At 34.9% G+C, this 12,511-nt stretch overlaps 1 protein-coding gene and 1 pseudogene across 2 annotated transcripts in view; one reads left to right on the top strand and one right to left on the bottom strand.

The window, feature by feature from the left end:
- Positions 1-12,511, bottom strand: part of LOC306639399 (uncharacterized protein) — an 829,262-nt gene that overhangs the window by 290,934 nt on the left and 525,817 nt on the right. The window lies entirely within an intron of this gene.
- The window catches only part of LOC306654100 (AP-1 complex-associated regulatory protein-like), an 84,600-nt pseudogene continuing 77,215 nt past the window's right edge, over positions 5,127-12,511 (top strand). Inside the window, exon 1 of the transcript in view lies at positions 5,127-5,784. The product of the transcript in view is annotated as an AP-1 complex-associated regulatory protein-like (transcript). The remainder of the gene's footprint in view (positions 5,785-12,511) is intronic.

Raw genomic sequence — 12,511 nt, 5'->3', positions numbered from 1 at the left:
GCTGATTTTAACTTTTAAGGAAACTCATAATTTTTCAATCGTTCCTTCTTCCCATGCCCTGCCAAGCTAATCTAAGTTAGGATAAATCTTTTGAACATAACCAATTTGACTTACCAGTTAAATATTTGTTTTATGCATTAGCCTCTTCCACGCTTAGTCCATTCCTATTCTACAAATGTAAACTGTTTATCTGTCATGCAAAATTAATCATATTTCATATACTCACTATCATCTACAACTGTATACTCACAGTAAGCACCTATTTGAAAATAATTCATGGTTTCTACTGTTAATTTGATCTATAAATATCTTAATGTACTGATCTGTCATTCCAATGTTCAATAATCTGAGGAGTTTGCCTCTTAGGTATGTCAGACTTCCCCTTGAGGTGTTCAATCTGCTCCCTCCTCTAGTTTTTTGGCTTCCCAAATACCACATCCTTCTTTGCTAGGGTAATTATATTCATGATGTTCCCTTGCTAAGAAATGTTTATCATTTATCATTTTATTTTCACTTGGTTGACTCTAATATTCCCATCTCAACTAAATTTTAACTTTCTCAGGAAAGGCTTTTTTGCCCACTTGCTATGTCAAATACTTCATTATAAACTTTGATATCCCTCTTTTGTAGTGCTCCCCTCTTCAGTGAGGTGCCATTTATATATGTAATCTCTCCCCATACTAAACTAAAACTGTTATGAACATTGTATTAAGCCACTTTTGTATGCTAATACTAGCATAGTGCCTGTCACACAAGGCATCAACAAATAATTATTAAAGTAAGAAGACAGTGCAATTAAAAAGTAGGTTAGAAAATTCACTGTATATCTTATTTATTTTATTTTTTTAATCTTACAGACTGTATTTTGATTCACTGTATATAAATGGGGTACACAATTTTATTTTTATGGTTGTGCGTGATGTAGATTCGTACCATTCATGTAATCGTACATGTACAACAATGTTAAAAGGGAGAAAAGGTGCTTATACAAGTAGATCAAAAAATTAATGCAATTTCTAAAACTAAGGATAAAAGAAGTGGTACTTTAGAAATGCATTTTTATTGAAAAAGTTATACACCACTGAGATACAGGTTAACAACATTGAAATCATTATACATACATGCATACAGGAATTGAAAATTATGTAAACAGTGAAAGTTTTGACAGGTGCAGTGGGAAGTTACAAATAATCAGGGAAGGAAGCTAGAACAACCTATGTAGATTTGGAGACATCAGTATGAACCATTGTTTAGCTTAATGTACATACATGGGCATATCTACAGGGCTACATTTATACAAAGGTTAGTCCACACTAATCATTATCCTTCTTCCGTCAGTTGAGGTCACTTAGAAGCAATGGCAAACCAAGCATAATGGACACATATAGCAACCATATTTTGGATTCTAATATCATTCATTATCTATTGAGAGGAACCAGAGATACATGTGGAAAGGGATAATTCTATGAATCAGAAACCATGTATAAGAAACTGTGAAAGATGAGTCTGCAGAAACCTTTGGTGCAAGAATATCAGAAGTTATTAGGAGAAGAAGGAATACCTCAGTGATGGAGTATGTCTAAGGGACACAGAAGCCAACAGAAATAGCTCCATTGACTAAAGCCAGAATATTTGAGCAAAAAATTAAGTAATAACTGGGTCAATTAATAGTTCATTCCAAGCTTTCTGAGGACTCTCCATACTGAATTCCATAGTGGTTGCAACAATATGCAGTCCCACCAGCAATGCATGAGTGAACCTTTTCCCCACATTCTCACCAACTTTCACTTTGATTCTTGTTACTTATATTCTTGAAAATTGCCATTTTGACTGGAGTTAGATGGAATCTCAGTGTAGTTTTAATTTCCAATCCTTTAATTCCTAGAGACATTGAACATTTTTTCATATATTTGTTGACCAATCACAATTATTCTTCTGCAAAGTGCCTGTTCGGTTCCTTTGGCAATTCATTTACGTATTTATTTTTTATTAAGTTTTTGAGTTCTTTGTACAACATGGAGATTAATGGTCTATCTGAAGTGAAGGTGGCAAAGTTTTTCTCCCATTGTGTAGGCTCTCTCTTCACATTCTTGATGGTTCCTTTTGCCCTGAAGAAGCTTATTAGTTTGATACCATCCCACTTATTGATTCTTGATTTTACTTCTCACACTTTTAGGCATCTTATTAGAGAAATAGATTCCTAAGCCAACATGACAGAGAGTTGGATCTACATTATTTTCTAGTATGTACACGGTCTCTGGTGTAATGCATAGGTCCTTGATCCACTATGAGTTTTCTGTAGGGTGAGAGGTAGGGGTTCAATTTAATTCTACTACATATGAATTTCCAGTTTTCCCAGCACCAGTTTTTGAATACCACTCTTTAGTTTATACCCAAAGGACTTAAAATCAGCATTCTACAACCATGCAGCCACATATAAATATTGATTTATAGTACTTCAATTCACAATAGCCAAGCTACGGAACCAACCTAGGTGTCCTTCAGCAGATGAATGGATAAAGAAAATATGATATATATAATGGAATATTACTCAGTCATAAAGATGAATGAAATTATGGCATTTGCTGTTAAATGGAAGGAACTAGAGAATATTATGCCAAGTGAAATAAGACAGTCCCAACAATCCAAAGATCAAATGTTCTCTCTGATGTGTGGATGCTAACCTACAACAAGGGAGGATGGAGACAGGGAGAAGAAGAGGTCATTGGATTAGACAAAGGAGAATGAAGGGAAGGGAGGGAGAGGGGAATAGGAAAGACAGGAGAATGAATGAACGCAGAACCAGGGTAACTACACATCATGTACAACCACAAGAATAGGATACTATACTATTAGAGTAAGTTACACTCCCTATATTCACAATATGATATAACACACTTACTGTCATGGATATCTAAACAGAACAAATAAATATATATAAATAATTAAGTAATAATTGATTATGATCTAAATATACAACATCTCTTAGTGAATTCATATTGATGTATCTAAATGATTGAATAAAAACAAAAGGGGGAATGAGACATAATTCATGAAAAAATTCTCACATTGCGGAGCATAATGCCAGTTTTAAGTGTGGGTTGCTCATAGTTCTGCTTTACAAAAAGGGCAGTAGGTACAGGGAAGGAAAATAAGTAACTTCACGATGGACCAACTTGACCGACGCTTCCTCACCAGGTCAACATCAAACGGTGGTAAGTCCTGTTGATAGTATGTGTCCTTGACACGATGTAATGAAAACATCACGTCTGTGTTTTTCCTTTTTAAAGCACAGGGCTCTATGATGACCATGAGAAAAATATCAGACAAATCTCAATAGAGGAATATTCTATAAAATTCCTGAGCAGAACTCCTCAAAAACATCCACGTTATGAGAAAGAAAAAAAGATGGACATCTTAGAAACTGTCACAGCCAAAACTAAGAAGATATGAAAGTTATAAATAACATATTACCCAGGAAGGGATCCTAAACCATAAAAATAAACTAGGTAAAAATGTAGAATTCTCAATAAAACAAGGATTTTAGTTATTAATTTCGAATGACTATTGGTTCATTTATTACAAGTAGTGTACCAACCCAGTGCATGATATTAATGATAGGAGAAGCTGGGTACAGGATATTTATGAACTCCATACATTTCTAAATATTTTTAATATCTAAAACTGTCTTGAAAAGTGAAGTTGGTCTTCATGTAATTTCCAGTTCCTTAGTCTGTCAAACAATCAGATCAGTGGACAGAACGAATGAAGTTGCCTGCAATGTTAGAGACTCACTTATATTTACAAGAACGACATTTCAGTCGTTCATTAATTTCTCTCTAATTTTATACAAACAGTTTTAGTGATAACAAACACAATACTGGTACATATTCTCAGACTTTTTATTCACTTTAGTTGTCACATTTGACTAGAAACCTACACCCGAATGTAAAGGAAAGTTGAGTGACTGCACTTGTATGTCATGAGAGTGGTTTTCAATTCTTATTCTCCATTACTGCACTTGTACCTACATAATCAGCAACAGCATTTTGCTGCTTGGACCCAGTTCCTGGAAATGACTTAGAGTAGCACTGTTTTAGATGATGAAACTTGATCCACAGCATCTAAGTATGCATGACTTCTTTACCTAAAACAGATTTTCACCGCCTCTTTGAGGGCCAACAACATTTCAGTCAAGTAATCAATCATTTAAAGAGTTCCTACTCAATAGTTCTGTAATAAAACAGAGATAAACAGAAGAATCAATATAGTGATATATATTCAATGGTAAGGCAATACAAAGGAAGTTTTCAAGTAAGAAGGTGTTCCTAATTATTTGTGTACCTGTCATATTAAAGGATTTCAGCTAAACCTATTAACAAGAGATACATAAACAGATGGACCACCATACATTTTACATAGGCGTCACACATTGAGGGTATGCTTCAAAGTAATTTCCTAGTATTCCTGATAAAGGAAAACCTATCTTGCCAACATCCACAGGGAGTTTTAGGTACTGGACTATTGTGTAACCCTTTGATTTCTTATTGAAATTCATATCATCAATACAATGAATAAATAAGTAGAAAATACTTTGAAAACAAGCAACCTGTCACAGTGACGGTTACCTCACTTATAATTTGTCACATAAAATGATAACTGAGATTCTGTTTCAGAGTACTACATTTTTGGTAATGCAATTTGTGACTCGATAAATACTGTCATAAAATCTATTTTTTCTAGTGAAAACAACATGTGAATTGAGCATTAAAAACACTATTTAGTTAATCCAACACACACTCAACAAAGTTGCTATCACCTAAAAACATTCAATAATATACCATAAGAGAGCTTTCCATGGACTTCAAGCTTTTTGATTTTATTTTATGTTTGTTTTAATGACATGAATCATCTTATTCACTAGTGATTTTTCCCCTTTAGGTAAACTGTGTTCTTTGAAAAGTGAATATGCCATATTAAAATGGAATTTCCAGTGCTCAGAACCCGGTGACAACTTCTTTATGTAACAATGGGGTGGGGCCTTCCGATGACTCCCACTGGTGTCCGGATTAGTGGGTGAGTTCATTGTTTCCAGAGCCATAGGCCTGGTAACAACGCTCACCCTCATGGATTCCCAGGAGGAGGACTTTGGCCTTTCAGGCACTTGGATCCTCCTCTACTTTGGATGCATGGGGCTATGTTCTGTGCTAACAATCTGCTGCATGGTGTTTCTCCATTGGAGGAAGAAGGTGCGGCGGGAGAGGCGTGCCCAGCAGTGGGCAGAGGTGATGAAGGCTGCCAGCTTCACGTACTGTCCACACCGCTATTGGATAAACAATAGGCGGCGTTGCGGTTTGAATGCGGCTATAACCATAGCCCCTCCGGAGGCTGCTACCAACCCTGACTTTAAAGTGGACATTCCGGATTCGATGTGGGGGTCAGACACCTCTGAAGGCGACGGTTATGCCTCCAGAGGAAGAAGCCCCTACACGGAGTCCCCTGGTCTGCACCAACCTGTTCTGGTGGTCCCGGAGCAGCCCCTGTTTAATAGGACACCACAGCGCCGGATCAGATCCCCACTCCCGATTCCCACCTTTTGGGAGAGACCCGTTACCCCACCCCTCCGCAACCTAGCTCCGCGGCTTCACCACTCTGCCTCCTACCTGTTGGACGTGTGTCCTCAAAGGAACGTGCACTTCTATTCCCTTCCCACGCTGGACTATGGGGTGAACTGTTTCGATGAGAAGCCTTTTGCGCCAGACCCTCAGCTTCCTCTCACTGAAGGTGGGAGCTGCAGGGAGGAAGACTATTAGTAGAAAATGAGAAATGAGAGCCCATTTGTATGTTATGTTGTTAAAGGTTTGTGAAAAGTAAAAAAATAAATAAATAAATAAAACTTTTCTTTGAAAAACTGCAATGTAATATTTAAAAGCTTACGTATTTCTTTATTCTTGGTGCTTTTTAAACTTACAGTGCTATCCATGCTCCTTACCTAATCATATTGTGGCAGCATATTTCTAGGAATAAAAATCAATATGTACAATAAATGAGGATAGGGAATGGCTAGGTTTCCACAAAAAGAACAATGTCCAGCATAAACATTCCTCAATGAATATTTGTTGAGTAACTAATGAATGGGTTTGAATACTGGTTCTATTGCTAAGTAGTAATAGTAGTATCTGTCTTATCAAGACATTTTGGAAAGCTCTTGCATATATAACTCCATCCATCATACTCCCTTTGGTATTCCTTTAGATAATTATTCTTTAAAGTTGCATTTTCTGCCTGTTACCACCTGTGGTACTTTCAACTATCATTTTTTATCTGTTATACATCTTTGTCTGAGTCTGTGAACTTCATTTAATTAATTTACTATTTCCAAGATTCTTCAAAGAAGTCTCTTTGCACTTGGTACTTAGTTGATCCAAGGCAGTTTTGTGCTTTTTAGAATCCCATACCTAAAAAGGTGTATATGTGTGTGTGTGTGTGTGTGTGTGTGTGTGTAGGTGTGTGTGTGTGATCTATCTTTATATATCACTACCTCATATATAGCGATATATTAACATAGATATAAGAAAATAAATATTGATTGAGGAAAAATGTGTTTTTTTTTAAGTAAGGGATAGAATGAACCATTCCCTAATCTTGAATTTTACTATCATTAGAGACATGAAATTTGAGTATAGCCAACTCATTCAAGCCCATTTTTTAGTAAGAAAATCAAATAATTTGTATAGAAGTTAAAAAACAAAATGGGGTTACCTTGTGGGAATTAAACATGCAATATTTTCATGATGATTCAAAGATCCACTTGAGATGAAAACAACGGTGTTGCTGAAAATGTAGTGGACAAATTCAGAATCCTGCTTCTGTCATGACATTTTAGTACAATATTTTTAAATGCTTTAAAAAGTATCAATAATTAAATATAATCAATTATAGTCTAGATTACTGTTTCAAATGAAAAAAAGTAGGGTGACTGGAGGAAGAAATGCCTGAAGAAAAATGTGACTCTAAAACACACACGCACTGCTATGGTTCAAGATGAATCTATTCTGCTTCTAGAGAAAGGACATAAATGTTAACATAAGAAATAATTATTTATGGTAACTGTTCCTTTCTAGACATCTTGTAATCCTGCCATGTCATAAGTTCATTTATTTCTGCAGTCTTAATTTAAAGTATTCAAAAACAGGGATCTTTTAAGTATGCCTCACTGAAACTTTGAAGATATATACACAATATGTGAAGCAAACTGTAAAGATTTATGTTGTTCAGTGGTATTGCTGAATCAAGGTGACATCTTGATAAATTAAAGGTTTCATAACAGCTCAGTTATCACTCTTAATGAACTTTGTATCCAAGAGACTCATGTAATTCATACCTTCTTGGAGTACCTGACAGAGGAGGAAAGAAGGCATTGGGACCATCACAATTCACATTGCAAGGTTTTGTTTAGTTTTTACCAATTTTTTCTTGCTACAAATTAACATATTTCTTGAGGTTTCATTATATTCCTAGGTTCCATGCTGAGGGCTTTACATACATCCTCTCACTTAAGAAAGTTAAAATTCTGAAGATAAAAGTGTTGGATGAAACTAAGTCTATATATTTTTTTAATTTTATTTTTTAATTTTTTATTATTACAGACTACATTTTGATTCACTATGCACAAATGGGGTACATCATTTCGTTTCTATTTTTGTGCACAATGTAGATTCATACCATTTTTGTAATCATACAAGTACATAGGCTAATGATGTCTGTCTCATTCCACCATTTTACATACCCCTTTCGTTTCCCTCTGTATAACCTAATGGTCCTCTATTCTTCTCTCAACCCCTATCTCCCCACCCCCATTATATATCATCAACCAGTTATCATGGAAAATATTTGGCCTTTGATTTTATGGGACTGACTTATTTCACTAAGCATGATATTCTCCAATTCCATCCACATTTATCAGCAAATGCCATAATATCATTCTCCTTTATGGCTAATAATATTTCATTGTGTATATATACCACAGTTTCTTTGTCTATTCATCTGTTGAAGGGCATCTAGGTTGGTTCTACAATCTAGCTATTGTGAATTGAGTTGCTATAAACATTGATGTGGCAGTGTTACTACAGTATGCTAATTTTAAGTCCTTTGGGTATAAACCGAGGAGTGGGATAACTGGGTCAAAAGTTGGGTCCATTCCAAGTTTTCTGAGGATTCTCCACACTGCTTTCCAGAGTGGCTGCACCAATTTGCAACTCCACTGGCAAAGTAAAAGTGTGTGTTTTCCCCACATCTACACCAACATCTATTATTGTTTGCGTTCTTCATAATAGCCATTCTAATTGGAGTAAGACAAAATCTTAGAGCTGTTTTAATTTGCATTCCTCTAATTACTAGAGATGTTGAACACTTTTTCATTTATTTATTAATCATCTGTATATCTTCTTCTGTAAAGTATCTGTCCAGTTCCTTGGCCCATATATTGATTGGGTTCTTTGTACTTTTAGTGTAAAGTTTTATAAGTTCTTTTTAAATTTTGGATAGTAGTGCTCTGTCTGAGGTACATGTGGAAAAGATTTTCTACCTCTCTTCAGGCTTTCTTTTCACATTCTTGATTATATCCTTTGCCGAGAAAAATTCGTTTAGTTAAATCCATCCCATTGATTGATTCTTGTTTTGATTTCTTCTGCTTTGGGAGTCTTGTTAAGGAAATCTGATCCTAAGCCAACATCATGAAAATTTGGACCTAGTTTGTTTTCTATTTGGTGCAGAATCTCTGGTCTAATTCCTAAGTTCTTGATCCATTTTGAGTTGAGTTTCGTGCAGGGTGAGAGGTAGAAGTTTAATTTCATTTTACTTCCTATGATTTTCCAGTTTTCCCAGCACCATTTGTTGAACAGGCTATCTTTTCTCCATTGTAGTTTTGTGGCACCTCTGTCTAGTATGAGGTAACTCTATTTATATGGGTCTGTCTCTGTGTCTTCTATTCTGTACCATTGATCTGCCTGTCTATTTTGGTGTCAATACCATGATGTCTTTGTTACTATTGCTCTGGAGTTTAGTTTAGGTCTAGTATTGTGATACCTCCAATTTTACTTTTCCTGTTCAGGATGGTTTTGGCTATTTGAGGTCTCTTATTCTTCCAAATGAAGTTCATGATTGCTTTTTCTATTTCTGTGAGGAATGTCATTGGGATTCTATTTGGAATTGCATTGAATCTGTATATCACCTTTGACAGAATGGCCATTTTGAAAATATTAATTCTGCCTATCCAAGAACATGGGCGATCTTTCCATCTTCTAATGTTTTCTGCAATTTCTTCTTTAGTGTTCTGTAGTTTTTGTTTTAGACATCTTTCAACTCTTTTGTTAGATTGATTCCCAAGTATTTTTGTTGAAGCTATTGTGAATGGAGTGGCTTTCCTAATTTCTCTTTCAGAGGATTCATCACTTATGAATAGAAGTGCATTAGATTTATGTATATTGATTTTATATCCTGCTACTTTGCTGAATTCATTTATGAGTTCTAGAAGTTTTCTACTCGAGTTTTTTGGTTCATCTAAATATAGAATCATGTCATCAGCAAATACTGACAGCTTGAGTTCCTCTTTTTCCATTCATATCCCTTTGATTTCTTTGGTCTGTCTAATTGCTATGGCTAGTGTTTCAAGGAAGATGCTGAATAGAAATGGTGGAAGAGGGCATCCTTGTCTCATTCCAGTTTTTAGAGGGAATGCTTTCAGTTTTTCTCCATTTAGAATGATGTTGGCTGTGTGCTTAGCTTAGATAGCCTTTATAATGTTGAGGTAGGTTCCTACTATCCCTATTTTTTCTAGCATTTTGAGCATGAACTGGTGCTGTGTTTTATCAAATGCTTTCTCAGCATCTATTGAAATAATCATGTGGTTCTTAACTTTAAGTCTATTTATATGATGAATTACATTTATTAATTTCTGGATGTTGAATCAAACTTACTTCCCTGGGGTGAACCCCACTTGATCACAGTGCACTACCTTTTTGATACATTTTTGTGTGCAATTTGCCAGAATTTTGTTAAGGATTTTTGCATCTATGTTCTTCAGGGATACTGGTCTAAAGTTTTCTTTCCTTGTTGCATCTTTGTCTGGTTTTGGGATCAGGGTGATACTAGCTTCATAGAATGAATTTGGAAGTGTTCCCTCCTTTTCTATTTTCTGGAATACCTTGAGGAGTATTGGTATTAGTTCTTCTTTAAGGTCTTGTAGAATTCAGCTGAGAATCCATCTAGTTCTGGACTTTTCTTGGTTGGTAACCTTTTGATGGTTTCTTCTATTGCAGTGCTTGAAATTGATCTGTCTAAATTGTGTATGTCTTCCTGATTCAGTTTGGGAAGATCATATGTCCCTAAAAAATTGTCAAAGTTTTTGATATCTATTTTGTTGGTGTATAGATTTTCAAAGTAGCTTCTAATCATGTTGTGTATTTCAATGGTGTCTGTCGTGATCTTTCCTTTTTCATCTCAAATTCTAGTAATTTGAGTTTTCTCTCTTCTTCACTTCATTAGTGTGGCAAAGGGTTTATCAATTTTGTTTACTTTTTCAAAGAACCAACTTTTTGTCTTGTCAATTGTTTGAATTGTTTCTCTTGTTTCAGATTCATTGATTACAGTTCTGATTTTAATTATTTCCTGTCCTCTACTATTTTTGTTGTTGATCTATTCTTTTTCTAGGACTTTGAGGTGTAATGTTAGGTCATTTAGTTGTTGACTTTATTTTTCTAATGTATGAGCTCAATGCAATGAACCTTTCTCTTAGTACTACTTTCAGAGTGTCCCAGAGATTTCAATATGCTGTGTTGTTGTTCTCATTTACCTCTAAGAATTTTTTTATGTCTTCCCTGATATCTTCTGTTATCATTGCATCATTCAGTAGCATATTATTTAGTCTCCAGATGTAGGAGTAGTATTTCATCATTGATTTCTAATTATATTCCATTATGCTCTGATAGAATACAAAGTAGTATTTCTATTTTTATATTTCTAATGGCTTCTTTCTGGCATAGCATATTGTCTATTTTGGAGAAGGATCTATGAACTGCTAAGAAGAATATATAGTCACACGATGATGGATGAAATAATCTGTATATGTCCATTAAGCCTCTATCATTGATTGTATTATTTATTTCTATAGTTTCTCTGTTCAGTTTTTGTTTGGAGGATCTATCCATTGGTGAGAGCAATGAGTTAAAGTCTTTCACTATTATTGTGTTTTGGTTTATTTGATTCTTAACATTGAGAAGGGTTTGTTTGATGTACATAGATGCTCCATTATTTGGGGCATAAATATTTAAAATCATTATGTCTTACTGGTTTATGGTTCCCTGGAGCAGTATGAAACATCATTCTTTATCCCTTCTGACTAACTTAGGTTTGAAGTCCACTTTATCTGAGGATGGAAACCCCTGCTTTTTTAGCGAATCCATGTGCATGGTATGTTTTTCTCCCATCCTTTCACCTTTAGTCTGTGGATGTATTTTTCTATGAGATGAGTCTCTTGAAGGCAGAATATTGTTGGGTCTTTCTTTCTAATCCAATGTGCCAGTCTATGTCTTTTGATTAATGAGTTTAGGCCATTAACATTAAGGGTTATTATTGGGATACGATTTGTATTCCTGGTCATTTGGGCTTATTTTTGGTTTTTAACTTGACGTAGTTTCTCCTTTGATTGGCTTTTCCTTCAGGATAGTTCCTTCCTTTATTGAATTGCATTGTTGTTTTTCACTTTCTCTTCATGAAATATTTTGCTGAGAATGTTCTGTAGTGAATGCTTTCTATTTGTAAATTCTTTTAACTTTTGATTATCATGGAAAGATTTTATTTCATCATCAAATCTGAAGGTTAGTTTTGCTGGGTATAGGATTCTTGATTAGTATCCACGTTCTTTCAGACTTTGAATTATATCGTTCCAGGCCCTTCTAGTTTTTATAGTCTGGGCTGATAAATATGCCAATTTTCATATTGGTTTCCCCTTACAAGTAGTCTGGTGCTTTTTTCTCGCAGTCTTTAAAATCCCATCTTTATTTTTGTATTGTGAGTTATTTTTATTATAATGTGCCTTGGTGCAGATATGTTGTAATTTTGTGCATTTGGTGTTCTGTAAGCCTCTTATATTTGACTTTCCATTTCATTTTTCAGGTTTGGGAAATTTTCTGGTATTATTTTATTGAGCAGGTTGTTCATTCCTTTGGTTTGTATCTCTGTGCCTTTCTCAATCCCAGTAGTTCTTAAATTTGGTCTTTTCATTATGTTCCATAATTCCTGGAGGTTCTGCTCATGATTTCTTACCATTGTCTCAGTTTGGTCGACTTTATTTTGAAGATTAAATATTTTGTCTTCATTGTCTGAGATTCTGTCTTCCACGAGATCTTTTCTGTTGTTGATTCTTTCTATTGAGTTTTTAATTTGACTTATTGTTTCTTTCATCTGAAGTATTCTTGTCTGTTTTTTTTTTTTTTCAGAATCTCCATCTTTT

This window comes from Sciurus vulgaris (genome assembly GCF_902686455.1).
Source record: "Sciurus vulgaris genome assembly, chromosome: 1".
Taxonomy (NCBI): Eukaryota; Metazoa; Chordata; class Mammalia; order Rodentia; family Sciuridae; genus Sciurus; species Sciurus vulgaris.
The sequence above is the reverse complement of the archived record's forward strand: the minus strand, read 5'-3'. Positions and strand labels throughout refer to the sequence as shown.